This window comes from Salmo salar, unplaced genomic scaffold, assembly GCF_965601325.2.
Source record: "Salmo salar unplaced genomic scaffold, fSalSal1 ptg000257l, whole genome shotgun sequence".
Lineage (NCBI taxonomy): Eukaryota > Metazoa > Chordata > Actinopteri > Salmoniformes > Salmonidae > Salmo > Salmo salar.
The window spans coordinates 3,588,293-3,605,000 of record NW_027675339.1 but is presented as its reverse complement, the minus strand read 5'-3'; the positions used below and the strand labels follow the sequence as shown (position 1 = coordinate 3,605,000).

General features: G+C 41.6%; 1 long non-coding RNA gene across 1 annotated transcript; it reads right to left on the bottom strand.

The window, feature by feature from the left end:
* Positions 1-2,726: 2,726 nt before the first annotated feature.
* LOC123732089 (uncharacterized) lies at positions 2,727-6,354 on the bottom strand. Its single transcript, XR_014383281.1, has 3 exons — positions 6,145-6,354; positions 4,147-4,245; positions 2,727-3,321 (listed from the first exon to the last, which is right to left on the bottom strand). It is a non-coding gene; the product is annotated as an uncharacterized LOC123732089 (long non-coding RNA).
* Positions 6,355-16,708: the final 10,354 nt, after the last annotated feature.

Here is a 16,708-nt window from a genome sequence, read left to right as displayed (position 1 = left end):
TAACATCACTTTTGAGAAAAAGGTCCTTTGAATGTTTTGGTACCTACTGGAGAGCTCTTCTTTGTCTACAGGGCTGTTACTTTGGCAGATAATGTCACCCATCTAAATACATAGTTTTATATATATAATTAACTAAATGTATGGTGTTTTTGTTTTATGTCAGTTTAATTGTTTGTTATGCTATAAACTTTTTATTTTATTATAAGTGGTAAAATGAACTAGAAAATGTTATATTTTGCAATTCTGAGTAATTACTACTTTAGTAAGGAATAACACATTACTCAGTACTACTGCAGTTGCTAAATAATTCCAATAGATGGCAGCATAAGACCACAAATTACATTTCAGAAGATTAGATTTGTTTTCTCCGTGGATACACCACCACTCCCCCTCACAGGAAAACTCCTGTGAGCTTCTTTCTGTCCCTTTCCACACTGCTAACGCAAGAGGAAGGACTGAAAAAGCATTTAACAGATTACTGTGAAGTAATATAATGATGATTCATGTTTATTATTACCTGTTTTTATGCTCATGTTTTGAAATTATACTTCATTAATATAACGATTATCAATAAGTCTGAACATTAATTCAGTCACCTCTAGTTGAGAAAAACGTATTTTCCAGGTACATTCATTGTCAAATTCATCAACCACCATCGAGCCACTCTGTCTTCTCTCTCTAGTAGTCAACTCAGCCCCGGTAAAAAGCTGGTGTCGTCGCTCTGCCTTCTCTCTCTAGTAGTCAACTCAGCCCCGCTAAAAAGCTGGTGTCGTCGCTCTGCCTTCTCTCTCTAGTAGTCAACTCAGCCCCGGTAAAAAGCTGGTGTCGTCGCTCTGCCTTCTCTCTCTAGTAGTCAACTCAGCCCCGGTAAAAAGCTGGTGTCGTCGCTCTGCCTTCTCTCTCTAGTAGTCAACTCAGCCCCGGTAAAAAGCTGGTGTCGTCGCTCTGCCTTCTCTCTCTAGTAGTCAACTCAGTCCCAGTAAAAAGCTGGTGTCGTCGCTCTGCCTTCTCTCTCTAGTAGTCAACTCAGCCCCGGTAAAAAGCTGGTGTCGTCGCTCTGCCTTCTCTCTCTAGTAGTCAACTCAGCCCCAGTAAAAAGCTGGTGTCGTCACTCTTTCTTCTCTCTCTAGTAGTCAACTCAGCCCCGGTAAAAAGCTGGTGTCGTCGCTCTGCCTTCTCTCTCTAGTAGTCAACTCAGCCCCGGTAAAAAGCTGGTGTCGTCGCTCTGCCTTCTCCAGGGGCATGTTGAGGTAAATTTACTAACCGGGAGGGTTGAATGATGTAATTTATTGGTGGGCTGGAAGACGCACTCTTGTCTTTTCTATTCTGAGGTTGTTTACTCGCAATATCAGATATTAAGATGACTTTTTATAATAAATGTATACTGAGGTTCAATACCTGCTCTAGTCACTATTAATTTGCTCTCCTAAAAGCAACACAGCCCTAAAACGAGATATATAGCTAACTAAAGTTATGTTAATGAGTGACCATTTTAGAAAATCATGGGACATATAGTCTGGGGTTGCATGCTATTTTATGTCAATCATATTGCTGCTTGTAGCCTATAACTGATGCTTCATGGTCTTATGCTGCGATCTATTGGAAATATTTACCAATTAAAAGTTATTAATGCACATTCAGACGTTGGTGAGGCAGCTGAGAATAAAAAATAAAAAAAGGAATGTGTCCAGCCTACTTGAGGCGCCCCGAAAAAAATATTCAAAAGATTGGTCCTTGGATACAGAGGGGTTAAACACTAAAGTTACCATCCATCTAGTGAAGAGAGGAGAACCGGACAGAGGTAGCCAGCATCCGTCAACGAGAGAGGGAGGATAGGATAACTAGGATGCTGCTGGTAGAGTAGCTAGCTAGCTTACCCAGCTGTACCGACAAGCTAGGATAACTAGGATGCTGCTGGTAGAGATGCTAGCTAGCTTACCTAGCTGTACCAACTAGCTTGGATAACTAGGATGCTGCTGGTAGAGTAGCTAGCTAACTTACCCAGCTGTACCGACTAGCTAGGATAACTAGGATGCTGCTGGTAGGGTAGCTAGCTAGCTAGCTTACCCAGCTGTACCGACTAGCTTGGATAACTAGGATGCTGCTGGTAGAGATGCTAGCTAGCTTACCTAGCTGTACCAACTAGCTTGGATAACTAGGATGCTGCTGGTAGAGTAGCTAGCTAGCTTACCCAGCTGTACCGACTAGCTAGGATAACTAGGATGCTGCTGGTAGAGTATCTAGCTAGCTTACCTAGCTGTACCGACTAGCTAGGATAACTAGGATGCTGCTGGTAGAGTAGCTAGCTAGCTTACCTAGCTGTACCGACTAGCTAGGATAACTAGGATGCTGCTGGTAGAGTAGCTAGCTAGCTTACCTAGCTTTACCGACTAGCTTGGCTCGCTAGCAGGACGTTCGTCTGTCGTTTGTCTCGATGATGATGACGAATCCGGTGAACCACAAAATGAAACAAGGATAGAGAGTGAAAAGGATCTGGCTACACTCATACTGTCCCTGACCGTAAAGCAAAAAGCTAATTGAACAATAAAGTTTGGCGTTTCAACACTGTAACAAACTCCATCGTTATTCCCCAAAATTTACCTTAGTCCACTCTGCGCGTAACCGGACAATATTCTTGGTGCCACACAGGACGTGGACTCGGACAGTTCCAGAACGCGGACATGAGCAGTGCAACACAATCAACTAAGCCCAGTCTTTACAGTGGGTTACATTAGTAATATTCATTTTTTATTATTATGTTAAACAAACGTTCCACTTTTTTTATAACAATATTTTGAGATCTAGGCCCATATCCACAAAGCGTCTCAGAGTAGAGAAGTGGTCGTATAAGTGCTGAGAATAAAGACATTTGACACTTCCGGGAATAAATTAAAGCTATGCATGAAATCTCTAGTCCCACCTAGTCAGCAGATATTTAGGACACCTCGTGAGCTGTCCTAAGTAGTTTCTGAGTTAACAGCAGGTGTCTTGATAATACTATAGAACAATGCAGTGAGTCAGTGGTTCCTGAGCCACATGTAAATGCTTTGTAGTAGTTAAAATAATGTTTTGATATTTGATATGATCAATCCATAAATAATATATGTCCTGTGCTTTTGGCAATGATTTATGTATAATACTTATGTATAACAAGTGATACCATGTATGTCTCCAAAGCATTTTGTCTTCATTTTGGCAGATTAATTTATGCTAATTTCCCAAGATTAACTCAGGTTTTCGCCCAGTGGCTAAGGAGTTGGAGCTGTGGCAGGAGTTGGACCTGTGGCTGAAAGGTGGCTGGTTTGAATCCCGGGCCGGGCGCTGGAAAAAACAGGAGGAATTGATCTGACCACTGGAGGCCTGCTACATCCTCAAAACATTCACCTTTCATTGATCAGAACTCTAGAGGTTCTTCTTCACTGAACCCCAAAATATATATCACTTTTAGTGGTTCCATATATTAAGGAAGTGAGAGAAGCCTTTTTGGTTCTATAAGGAACCTTCTTTTCTGAGTGTAAAATTAACACGTTTTTCTTTTGATTATTTAATTATCCACATCATGTTATTTCAAGTTCTCCCTTGGGAGCACAACATCACATTGTTAAAAAAATTATCCTAAATTTGGCATGGCTATAAATTGGGCAATTGAAGACATCTAGGGCGTAATCTGTGTTCGATGAAAATGAACATTGTATGCAACGTTGCAGGCAACATTATTGGCAAGGGACTTGATGCCTACTATGCCAAAGCTATTTAGAGTTGTTAAACGGGTGTGAAGAGTGTGTTGATATAACGGGAATATTGTCAAAATTCTTCTTGTAACAACGATCAGAATTGGTAAAGAAAATATGCATTCCATTATATTAGGCAATAATTAAGAGTAGGCAAAGTGGTCGTGTCATGTGAAAATTCTATCAAATGTGTTACATTGCAACGAGTACAGTCAGGGTGCCGTGGAGCCCCTGCAGTACCTCCACAGACCCCGGATTGAGAACCCCTGCAGTACCTCCACAGACCCCGGATTGAGAACCCCTGATTTAGCAGATGCTCTTATCCAGAGAGATTTACAGTAACTGCATTCATCTTAAGATAGCTATTTATTTTGGAAATAAAGTTAATAAATTCTTCATAAAATTGTCATCTTACCTCTTAGCTTTGGTGTCATGTCCCCCAGAGAGATGCATTTTAGAGGCAGGGCCCCCCTCCTCTCTCTCCCCAGAGAGACTCATTTTAGAGCACTGACCCCTAAACAGAGATCCAACATGTTGATTGTGGTCAACACAGGGACAACTAAACAGAGATCCAGCATGTTGGTTGTGGTTAACACAGTGACAACTAAACAGAGATCCAGCATGTTGGTTGTGGTTAACACAGTGACAACTAAACAGAGATCCAGCATGTTGGTTGTGGTCAACACAGTGACAACTAAACAGAGATCCAGCATGTTGGTTGTGGTTAACACAGTGACAACTAAACAGAGATCCAGCATGTTGGTTGTGGTTAACACAGTAACAACTAAACAGAGATCCAGCATGTTGGTTGTGGTTAACACAGTGACAACTAAACAGAGATCCAGCATGTTGGTTGTGGTTAACACAGTGACAACTAAACAGAGATCCAGCATGTTGGTTGTGGTTAACACAGTGACTAATTCTTGAATGTCAATTGTTCTCATTCATTCATTATCTCTTTGAGAAATATATTTTTAACAACTTTCTCTTTTACTTCTCTACATTCATGAAGAAAATGATGTACTTTTTACTCCATACATTTTCCCTGACACCCAAAAGTACTCGTTACATGTTGAATGCTTAGCAGGACAGAAAACGGTCCAATTTGAACACTTATCAAGAGAACATCCCTACTGCCTCTGATCTGGAGGACTCACTAAACAGAGAACATCCCTGGTCATCCCTACTGCCTCTGATCTGGAGGACTCACTAAACAGAGAACATCCCTGGTCATTACTGCCTCTGACCTGGAGGACTCACTAAACTCAAATGCTTCATTTTTAAATGATGTCTGAGTGTTGGAGTGTGACCCTGGCTATCCGTAAATTAAAATAACAAGAAAATTGTGCCGTCTGGTTTGCTTAATAAAATGAATTTTAAATGATCACTACTTTACTTTTACTTTTGATGCTTAAGTATATTTTAGCAATTACATTTACTTTTGATACTTAATTATATTTTAAACCAAATACTTTTAGACTTCTACTGAAGAAGTATTTTACTGGGTGACTTTCACTTTTAATTGAGTCATTTTCTATTAAGGTATCTTTACTTTTACTCAAGTATGAGAATTGAGTACTTTTTCCACCACTGTTCTAATATTCTAGAGACATATGAGCCACAGTGTCAACAGACATTTTGTAACTGCGCAGGCTACAAAGTTACTTTCAATTTCATATAAGGAAATAAAGCAACGGTCACTGGGTGAATTCGTTTTGCATTGCCCGGCTCCCCGGGTGCGCAGAGTTTACGCATTTTAGACCATTCCATTGTTCCTTAAAATAAAACTCCACTCACCTGTAGCACCGGGCCATGCAAAACGAACTTCCCACTGTCGCAAGGCACTGAGACACAGAGTTCTAAACCCAGAGGCATTTACAACAGTAACCAGAGGTAACAGTCAGTTGCATGCGACAGCAGCAAATCATGACATTGTACCGAATCTTGCTTCAGTTTTTTTATTATAGTCCTTCTTATGTTATTTTTGCTAAACATATAATTTACTCGTAACCAAGTTTAGCTGTGTTTTTTTCCTCCAAAATATGAATTACTGTAGGACTTTAATAATTGTAAACAGGCCTACAAACCCAAAAGGTTTTAATGATGCCTTAAATCTATCTTCAAATATATATTTGATGATTAGTTGAATCCGGTGTGTAAGTGCTGGTAAGAACAAAAGGAATGAGAAACCCTGAGATAAACATAAAACCATATAATGTAAAAGCTCCTCCACCATCTTTACCAGACGTTTAACTGATAACATGTAGACCTACTGATTAGTTTCCACTTTGAAAACGGCTGTCTGTCAGCAACTCAGCTCAAGTAGCAGTTCTACTAACTAGTAATATCTCATTCCTAGTATTCATTCTCTTACTCTGTCCATTAGAATAGATTATTGTTCAGAAATACTTACTTTATTTTTCAATAATCTCCATGTAGTGTTTTCTGCTCTGTCGTCTCAAAATGGATCCTGAACAAAAGAACAACTTTACTTTCTGTTTCAATCAGCCGTCTCCCCACCCTGAAAATAAAGTGTTTTATTGGTATCATCCACTAGATGGCAGTAAACACCTGCTGTAACTACACTTTACAACTATGTGTTCGGTTTCATACAGGCAGTGTCCCAGAGTTAGATTGCTGATCTAGGATCAGGTCCCCCCCTCTCCATGTAATCTGATTCATTATGATTTAGCATCAGTTCCCTCCTCTCCATGTAATCTGATTCATTATGATCTAGGATCAGGTCCCCCCCTCTCCATGTAATCTGATTCATTATGATCTAGGATCAGGTCCCCCCTCTCCATGTAATCTGATTCATTATGATATAGGATCAGGTCCCCCCTCTCCATGTAATCTGATTCATTATGATGTAGGATCAGGTCCCCTCCTCTCCATGTAATCTGATTATTTATGATGTAGGATCAGGTCCCTCCTCTCCATGTAATCTGATTCATTATGATCTAGGATCAGGTCCCCCCCTCTCCATGTAATCTGATTCATTATGATATAGGATCAGGTCCCCCCTCTCCATGTAATCTGATTCATTATAATCTAGGATCAGGTCCCCCCTCTCCATGTAATCTGATTCATTTTGATCTAGGATCAGGTCCCCCTTCTCCATGTAATCTGATTCATTATAATCTAGGATCAGGTCCCCCTCTCCATGTAATCTGATTCATTATAATCTAGGATCAGGTCCCCCCTCTCCATGTAATCTGATTCATTATAATCTAGGATCAGGTCCCCCCTCTCCATGTAATCTGATTCATTATAATCTAGGGTCAGGTCCCCCCTCTCCATGTAATCTGATTCATTATGATCTAGGATCAGGTCCCCCCTCTCCATGTAATCTGATTCATTATGATATAGGATCAGGTCCCCCCTCTCCATGTAATCTGATTCATTATGATCTAGGATCAGGTCCCCCCTCTCCATGTAATCTGATTCATTATGATTCATCATTATGCTTTGTTTGGCTACTTGTTGTCCATTGTCTGAAGACGCCTATTGTGGTGAAATGTCAGGAACACATTTTTTTAAATGTACTTTTAATCGTTTTAGAAACTTTTAAAAGAACCACATGGATTCTAACTGGGGATTCAGCTAAAACGTGTATTTTTTGGACCAGATAAATTGATACCAACAGTGGACAATTCCCAGCAAAAGCCTGGGGCTACAACTGTCAAGAGGAGAACAGGGGGAGTATTCCCCTTGGAGAACCCAGAGTGCAACACTGAAGAAAAACATACTGGAGAATAACAACAATCTCAATCTGAAGCTCTAAAGAAAAAATAGGAATTGTATGAATCAGGAACACCATTCTTCCTCCTGTCCACCTATTGTCCCTGTATGAATCAGGACCACCATTCTTCCGCCTGTCCACCTATTGTCCCTGTATGAATCAGGACCACCATTCTTCCTCCTGTCCACCTATTGTCCCTGTATGAATCAGGACCACCATTCTTCCTCCTATCCACCTATTGTCCCTGTATGAATCAGGACCACCATTCTTCCTCCTGTCCACCTATTGTCCCTGAATGAATCAGGACCACCATTCTTCCTCCTTTCCACCTATTGTCCCTGTATGAATCAGGACCACCATTCTTCCTCCTGTCCACCTATTGTCCCTGTATGAATCAGGACCACCATTCTTCCTCCTGTCCACCTATTGTCCCTGTATGAATCAGGACCACCATTCTTCCTCCTGTCCACCTATTGTCCCTGTATGAATTAGGACCACCATTCTTCCTATTGTCCCTGTATGAATATTAGTTGGCATCTAATTGAAGAACATACTGCTTTATAGATCCCAGCCTGACAAACAATTGTCTGGACCTTACTTTGAGCACTTGCACTGGGCCTCCATTGAGTCTCCATGTGTCAAGCAGTACAGAGAAACCCCCTCTAGATGACAGCAGAGGCTCTTGGATCTACCCTGTCTATCCACCAGTTTAGTGACCTTGTTCCATCAATATGTCCATACTACTTCACAACCCATTTGAGGTCTTGACCAGCAATGTCCCATTGGGCTCAACCAAGCCGAGAGTGAGGTTCTAGAAAGAGGACTGACTTTCATACCAACTCCTAAACAGGTGGACTGACTTTCATACCAACTCCTAAACAGGTGGACTGACTTTCATACCAACTCCTAAACAGGTGGACTGGCTTTCATACCAACTCCTAAACAGGTGGACTGACTTTCATACCAACTCCTAAACAGGTGGACTGACTTTCATACTAACTCCTAAACAGGTGGACTGACTTTCATACCAACTCCTAAACAGGTGGACTGACTTTCATACCAACTCCTAAACAGGTGGACTGACTTTCATACCAACTCCTAAACAGGTGGACTGACTTTCATACCAACTCCTAAACAGGTGGACTGACTTTCATACCAACTCCTAAACAGGTGGACTGACTTTCATACCAACTCCTAAACAGGTGGACTGACTTTCATACCAACTCCTAAACAGGTGGACTGACTTTCATACCAACTCCTAAACAGGTGGACTGGGAGGAGCTCCGGAGGGGATCTACACGTCTATCATAGAAGATTGAAGTTATCAGATCATTGTGAATATGAAACAGATTTTCCTCAGATACTATTTCCAAACCCCTCACATTTGGAACCTCAGTTGGAGTCAGAAACTATACAGACTCTGATACGTAGGGATGTGACTTCCTTTTCACAATTCAGAACCAGACCTTTTTTTATCAGCTTAACCTTACAAATGGTTAAAAACCAAGCTCTAGAAATATAGTGATTAAACCAGCAGATAAGGGGGCTCAGATTGTTGTAATGGATGAAGTGAATATCTTCTTGAAGCCAATACACAATAGGATCATGTTAAACACTATGTTCCATTGTCCCACTCAACACAACCGGAAAACACAAAGATGAATCCAGGAGATAAACTGTATGAGGATAAGTACATTACAGATAAACAGATGGTCTGTCTTTTTGGGACAGATTCTCCAAGGCCTAGGCAGTTGTACTTACTGCCTAAAATGCATATCTCCTGAGACGTGGGCGGTTCCCTTCGGCTGACCAATAGTAAATGATTGTGTCTCAGAGACGTGGGCGGTTCCCTGCAGCTGACCAATAGTAAATGATTGTGTCTCAGAGATGTGGGCGGTTCCCTGCGGCTGACCAATAGGAAGTGATTGTGTCTCAGAGACGTGGGCGGTTCACTGCGGCTGACCAATAGGAAGTGAAACACCGAGCTATGTTCAGGGTACTGATGAATGAAGGGTTTATTACTATTGTAGTACTGACTTTAATATCAACCCTCTATCCCAGAAACACCCAGCTGTGTTCAGGATACTGATGAATGAAGGGTTTATTACTATTGTAGTACTGACTTTAATATCAACCCTCTATCCCAGAAACACCCAGCTGTGTTCAGGATACTGATGAATGAAGGGTTTATTACTATTGTAGTACTGACTTTAATATCAACCCTCTATCCCAGAAACACCCAGCTGTGTTCAGGATACTGATGAATGAAGGGTTTATTACTATTGTAGTACTGACTTTAATATCAACCCTCTATCCCAGAAACACCCAGCTATGTTCAGGATACTGATGAATGAAGGGTTTATTACTATTGTAGTACTGACTTTAATATCAACCCTCTATCCCAGAAACACCCAGCTATGTTCAGGATACTGATGAATGAAGGGTTTATTACTATTGCAGTACTGACTTTAATATCAACCCTCTATCCCAGAAACACCCAGCTATGTTCAGGATACTGATGAATGAAGGGTTTATTACTATTGTAGTACTCTTTTTATTAACTTAGCTACTGACTTGTTCTATTGTTGTTGCATTGTCAAGAGGTTAACCTGAAAGGAAGCATTTCAGTACATAATACTTGTATTGTACTTTATATTATTATAGATATTTTAGGGTTGCCATGGATTTCAAGCAGGCAATGCCATCAGGTCCAAACCCAAAACAAGGAAATTGTAGGAGACAGGCGTGTTGGGGTTTCCTGCCAGCGTGACCACCCGCTTCACTTCCTGAACATGAAAAAGGGTGAAAGGTGGGATGCAGTAATAAGGAGTTTTTTTCAGTTTCTTTTTCAGTATTTTACTTCAGTGTTGATTAATTTAGTTAATTTAGTAAATTGAATTTAGTTATTTAGTGCAGATAATGATGTACTTCTTCTGTGGTTTGTCATATGCAGTGAACCTGCTGAGAGATGAAGGAAGGGATGAGAGGCCAGAACATCAACCTCATCTTCATGGAGGACATTGATGCCAGATGCAGTGAACCTGCTGAGAGATGAAGGAGGGGATGAGAGGCCAGAACATCAACCTCATCTTCATGGAGGACATTGATGCCAGATGCAGTGAACCTGCTGAGAGATGAAGGAGGGGATGAGAGGCCAGAACATCAACCTCATCTTCATGGAGGACATTGATGTCAGATGCAGCTGCATGTGCAAGTAATTCATCTTTTTTATTCAAGATCTCATTGACTTTAACATTTGAAAAGCAGTTTCTCCAACAATAGTTTTAACATGAACATTTTGTCCATAACTTTTTAGAGAAACTTTCCTGAATTGAATCATGGGACCAGATTGGTTGTTCCAGGTTTCCATGCTGATGGACATGACTTGCCATGTCAGGTACTTGAACAGGATCATTAATATTATCAGTAGGTATTAATTCATATTTTATAAGGTTTTAACCAAATAACCCTTTTACCATGGTATGACATGATTTTATATTTCTAGATGAAATTCAACACCCGATATGTGGAATGTGCTGGACTGGCAGATGGGGAGCAGATGGAGAGGCTGTGGTCGTATCTGAGGCGCTTTGGGAAGGTCACCAAAGAAATGAGGCCGTCCCATCTTATTGACCTCCTGACTGATGCACTTCTCCACCATGGGAAAACGCCAGAGGCTACGTTAGTACACTTGGAATTGTTATTCATTTACTTGATGCTGGTTGACTCTAGTGATGTTCCTAACATTTCCTGTTGTTTTGATGTAGTGGACTCTCTGCCATAGAGGGTTTCCCCAGCAACAGAAGTTGCAACAGAGGCAAACAGGGAAATTGAATAAATTGCACAGTCTCTTCCAGGTAAACCATTGTATCAATAAACTAAGCATAGAATTTCAGTATTGATTAGAAATGTTGTCACATCTGTCACTGTTGTTATGTTTTAGGAACAACACTGGACAACATTAGGGATTGGGGCAGGAATGTCAGTGTTGTTATGTTGTAGGAACAACACTGGACACCATTAGGGATTGGGGCAGGAATGTCAGTGTTGTTATGTTGTAGGAACAACACTGGACACCATTAGGGATTGGGGCAGGAATGTCAGTGTTGTTGTGTTGTAGGAACAACACTGGACACCATTAGGGATTGGGGCAGGAATGTCAGTGTTGTTATGTTGTAGGAACAACACTGGACACCATTAGGGATTGGGGCAGGAATGTCAGTGTTGTTATGTTGTAGGAACAACACTGGACACCATTAGGGATTGGGGCAGGAATGTCAGTGTTGTTATGTTGTGGGAACAACACTGGACACCATTAGGGATTGGGGCAGGAATGTCAGTGTTGTTATGTTGTAGGAACAACACTGGACACCATTATGGATTGGGGCAGGAATGTCAGTGTTGTTATGTTGTAGGAACAACACTGGACACCATTAGGGATTGGGGCAGGAATATCAGTGTTGTTATGTTGTGGGAACAACACTGGACACCATTAGGGATTGGGGCAGGAATGTCAGTGTTGTTATGTTGTAGGAACAACACTGGACACCATTAGGGATTGGGGCAGGAATGTCAGTGTTGTTATGTTGTAGGAATAACACTGGACACCATTAGGGATTGGGGCAGGAATGTCAGTGTTGTTATGTTGTAGGAACAACACTGGACACCATCAGGGATTGGGGCAGGAATGTCAGTGTTGTTATGTTGTAGGAACAACACTGGACACCATCAGGGATTGGGGCAGGAATGTCAGTGTTGTTATGTTGTAGGAACAACACTGGACAACATTAGGGATTGGGGCAGGAATGTCAGTGTTGTTATGTTGTAGGAACAACACTGGACACCATTAGGGATTGGGGCAGGAATGTCAGTGTTGTTATGTTGTAGGAACAACACTGGACACCATTAGGGATTGGGGCAGGAATGTCAGTGTTGTTATGTTGTAGGAACAACACTGGACACCATTAGGGATTGGGGCAGGAATGTCAGTGTTGTTATGTTTTAGGAACAACACTGGACACCATTAGGGATTGGGGCAGGAATGTCAGTGTTGTTATGTTGTAGGAACAACACTGGACACCATTAGGGATTGGGGCAGGAATGTCAGTGTTGTTATGTTGTAGGAACAACACTGGACACCATTAGGGATTGGGGCAGGAATGTCAGTGTTGTTATGTTGTAGGAACAACACTGGACACCATTAGGGATTGGGGCAGGAATGTCAGTGTCACCCTTGAGAGGCAAAAACCTGCTCTGTGCTGGGAGGAGCAATATGTTGCAATGCTCCAGCAACATACAATTGCCATGTATGTAATTCATTTCAAATGACTAAACAAAGTTGTTATTTTTCGACATGCATTATTGTATGCCCTCTGTAATCCATGTTTTATTTTCAGGGCACAGCAGGAAAGTGGAGATGGAACAGCTGGTTTTCAGCTTGTGCAGTTCGATAGGTACTTCCTCAGTTTTTAACAGTGTAATTGTTAGATCAATGAATATAATTGATCTCCCTGGTCAAAGTATTTAGAACCTTTCTGATGACAGAAAACTGAAGACGATGGAGAGGAAGAACAGCATCCTCCATCGATGGTCCCCCACCAGCAGTCTCATCCAGACTGCAGAGTAACATATTGATGGTCCCCCACCAGCAGTCTCTTCCAGACTGCACTCCACAGACTGCAGAGTAACAGATTGATGGTCCCCCACCAGCAGTCTCTTCCAGACTGCACTCCACAGACTGCAGAGTAACAGATTGATGGTCCCCCACCAGCAGTCTCTTCCAGACTGCACTCCACAGACTGCAGAGGAACAGATTGATGGTCCCCCACCAGCAGTCTCTTCCAGACTGCACTCCACAGACTGCAGAGGAACAGATTGAGGACCAATCTGGAGGGAACCTTCAGTCTGCTGCTAGAACGGAGGTTCCTCTGTGGCCTGAAAATATGCAGGTTATAGATATATATTCAACAATAGGAACAAGTCAGCTCATATCAGTTCTATGATAATTCTGGGTGGTCAAACACAATAATAATGTTTATTTGTATCTGAACTTGGTTTCTGTTGCTAATGATCTATTGTTGGATGGTAATCAGAGTAATTTTATAGCAGCTTTAGGTCATTTTTTATGTATTTTTTATTTAGATTGGATTACCTTTAACATATTTTCTGTCTGTATTATCTGTTATCAATAGATGGTCAAGGTATTGATTATGTCACACTCTGACCTAGGAGAGCTGTGTTTTCTCTGTTTAGCTAGGCCAGGGTGTGATAGGTGGGTGGGCAATCTATGTTTTATTTTCTATGTTTTGGCCGGGTATGGTTTCCAATCAGAGGCAGGTGTCTTTCGTTGTCTCTGATTGGAAGCCATACTTAGGCAGCCTGTTTTTCCTTTGTCCTTGTGGGTAGTTATTTTCTGTTTAGTTGGTGAAACCTGACAGAACTGTTTTGCTGTCGTTTTGTTTGATTGTCAGAGTGTTCTGAGTAAAATAAATACAAGATGAACATCTTCCACGCTGCACCTTGGTCTACTCCTTTCAACAGCTGTGACAGATTATCTGTTATCAATCGATGGTCAAGGTATTGATTATCTGTTATTAATAGATGGTCAAGGTATTGATTATCTGTTATTAATAGATGGTCAAGGTATTGATTATCTGTTATCAATAGATGGTCAAGGTATTGATTATCTGTTATCAATCGATGGTCAAGGTATTGATTATCTGTTATTAATTGATGGTCAAGGTATTGATTATCTGTTATCAATAGATGGTCAAGGTATTGATTATCTGTTATTAATTGATGGTCAAGTTATTGATTATCTGTTATTAATTGATGGTCAAGGTATTGATTATCTGTTATCAATAGATGGTCAAGGTATTGATTATCTGTTATAAATAGATGGTCAAGGTATTGATTATCTGTTATCAATAGATGGTCAAGGTATTGATTATCTGTTATCAATAGATGGTCAAGGTATTGATTATCTGTTATCAATAGATGGTCATGGTATTGATTATCTGTTATAAATAGATGGTCAAGGTATTGATTATCTGTTATCAATAGATGGTCAAGGTATTGATTATCTGTTATCAATAGATGGTCAATGTATTGATTATCTGTTATCAATAGATGGTCAAGGTATTGATTATCTGTTATCAATAGATGGTCAAGGTATTGATTATCTGTTATCAATAGATGGTCAAGGTATTGATTATCTGTTATCAATAGATGGTCAAGGTATTGATTATCTGTTATAAATAGATGGTCAAGGTATTGCCAACTGCCTGTCCAAAAGGCCACGGTCGGTAGTAGCATAAAAACACATGTGAAGGACTACAACCTGAGGAGACGAGGTTTGTCCTCACAGCTCCTACAGGCCCTGGTGTATGAGGATGCAGTGCAGGTGGACAGCACTGATTGGTCCTGGAGAGCAGGAGGAGCAGAGGATGATGGGGAGGTTCACCTCAAGCTAAGGCTCTTGGTGCTCTTTGTGAAGAGAAGCGGTAGATTGAGGATGATGTCTTCACTGCCAAGATGTTCTACTCACATGAGCAGGAACTGATCGTGGAGGCCTTACAACATTACACAGAGCAGGAACTGATCGTGGAGGCCTTACAACATTACACAGAGCAGGAACTGATCGTGGAGGCCTTACAACATTACACAGAGCAGGAACTGATCGTGGAGGCCTTACAACATTACACAGAGCAGGAACTGATCGTGGAGGCCTTACAACATTACACAGAGCAGGAACTGATCGTGGAGGCCTTACAACATTACACAGAGCAGGAACTGATCGTGGAGGCCTTACAACATTACACAGAGCAGGAACTGATCGTGGAGGCCTTACAACATTACACAGAGCAGGAACTGATCGTGGAGGCCTTACAACATTACACAGAGCAGGAACTGATCGTGGAGGCCTTACAACATTACACAGAGCAGGAACTGATCGTGGAGGCCTTACAACATTACACAGAGCAGGAACTGATCGTGGAGGCCTTACAACATTACACAGAGCAGGAACTGATCGTGGAGGCCTTACAACATTACACAGAGCAGGAACTGATCGTGGAGGCCTTACAACATTACACAGAGCAGGAACTGATCGTGGAGGCCTTACAACATTACACAGAGCAGGAACTGATCGTGGAGGCCTTACAACATTACACAGAGCAGGAACTGATCGTGGAGGCCTTACAACATTACACAGAGCAGGAACTGATCGTGGAGGCCTTACAACATTACACAGAGCAGGAACTGATCGTGGAGGCCTTACAACATTACACAGAGCAGGAACTGATCGTGGAGGACTTACAACATTACACAGAGCAGGAACTGATCGTGGAGGCCTTACAACATTACACAGAGCAGGAACTGATCGTGGAGGCCTTACAACATTACACAGAGCAGGAACTGATCGTGGAGGCCTTACAACATTACACAGAGCAGGAACTGATCGTGGAGGCCTTACAACATTACACAGAGCAGGAACTGATTGTGGAGGCCTTACAACATTACACAGAGCAGGAACTGATCGTGGAGGCCTTACAACATTACACAGAGCAGGAACTGATCGTGGAGGCCTTACAACATTACACAGAGCAGGAACTGATCGTGGAGGCCTTACAACATTACACAGAGCAGGAACTGATCGTGGAGGCCTTACAACATTACACAGAGCAGGAACTGATCGTGGAGGCCTTACAACATTACACAGAGCAGGAACTGATCGTGGAGGCCTTACAACATTACAATAAGACTAATAGGAACTAATACTAACATTATTGAGGGCAGAAACTATGAAGAGGAGGAGGATGACTATTATGATGTCGACGATGACGATGACAACGATGGTGATATTGATGGAGGAACAGATGAATGAGGCTGAGGGTGATGACTACAACAACGATGGTGATATTGATGGAGGAACAGATGAATGAGGCTGAGGGTGTTGACTACAACAACGATGGTGATATTGATGGAGGAATAGATGAATGAGGCTGAGGGTGATGACTACAACAACGATGGTGATATTGATGGAGGAATAGATGAATGAGGCTGAGGGTGATGACTACAACAACGATGGTGATATTGATGGAGGAACAGATGAATGAGGCTGATGGTGATGACTACAACAACGATGGTGATATTGATGGAGGAACAGATTAATGAGGCTGAGGGTGATGACTACAACAACGATGGTGATATTGATGGAGGAATAGATGAATGAGGC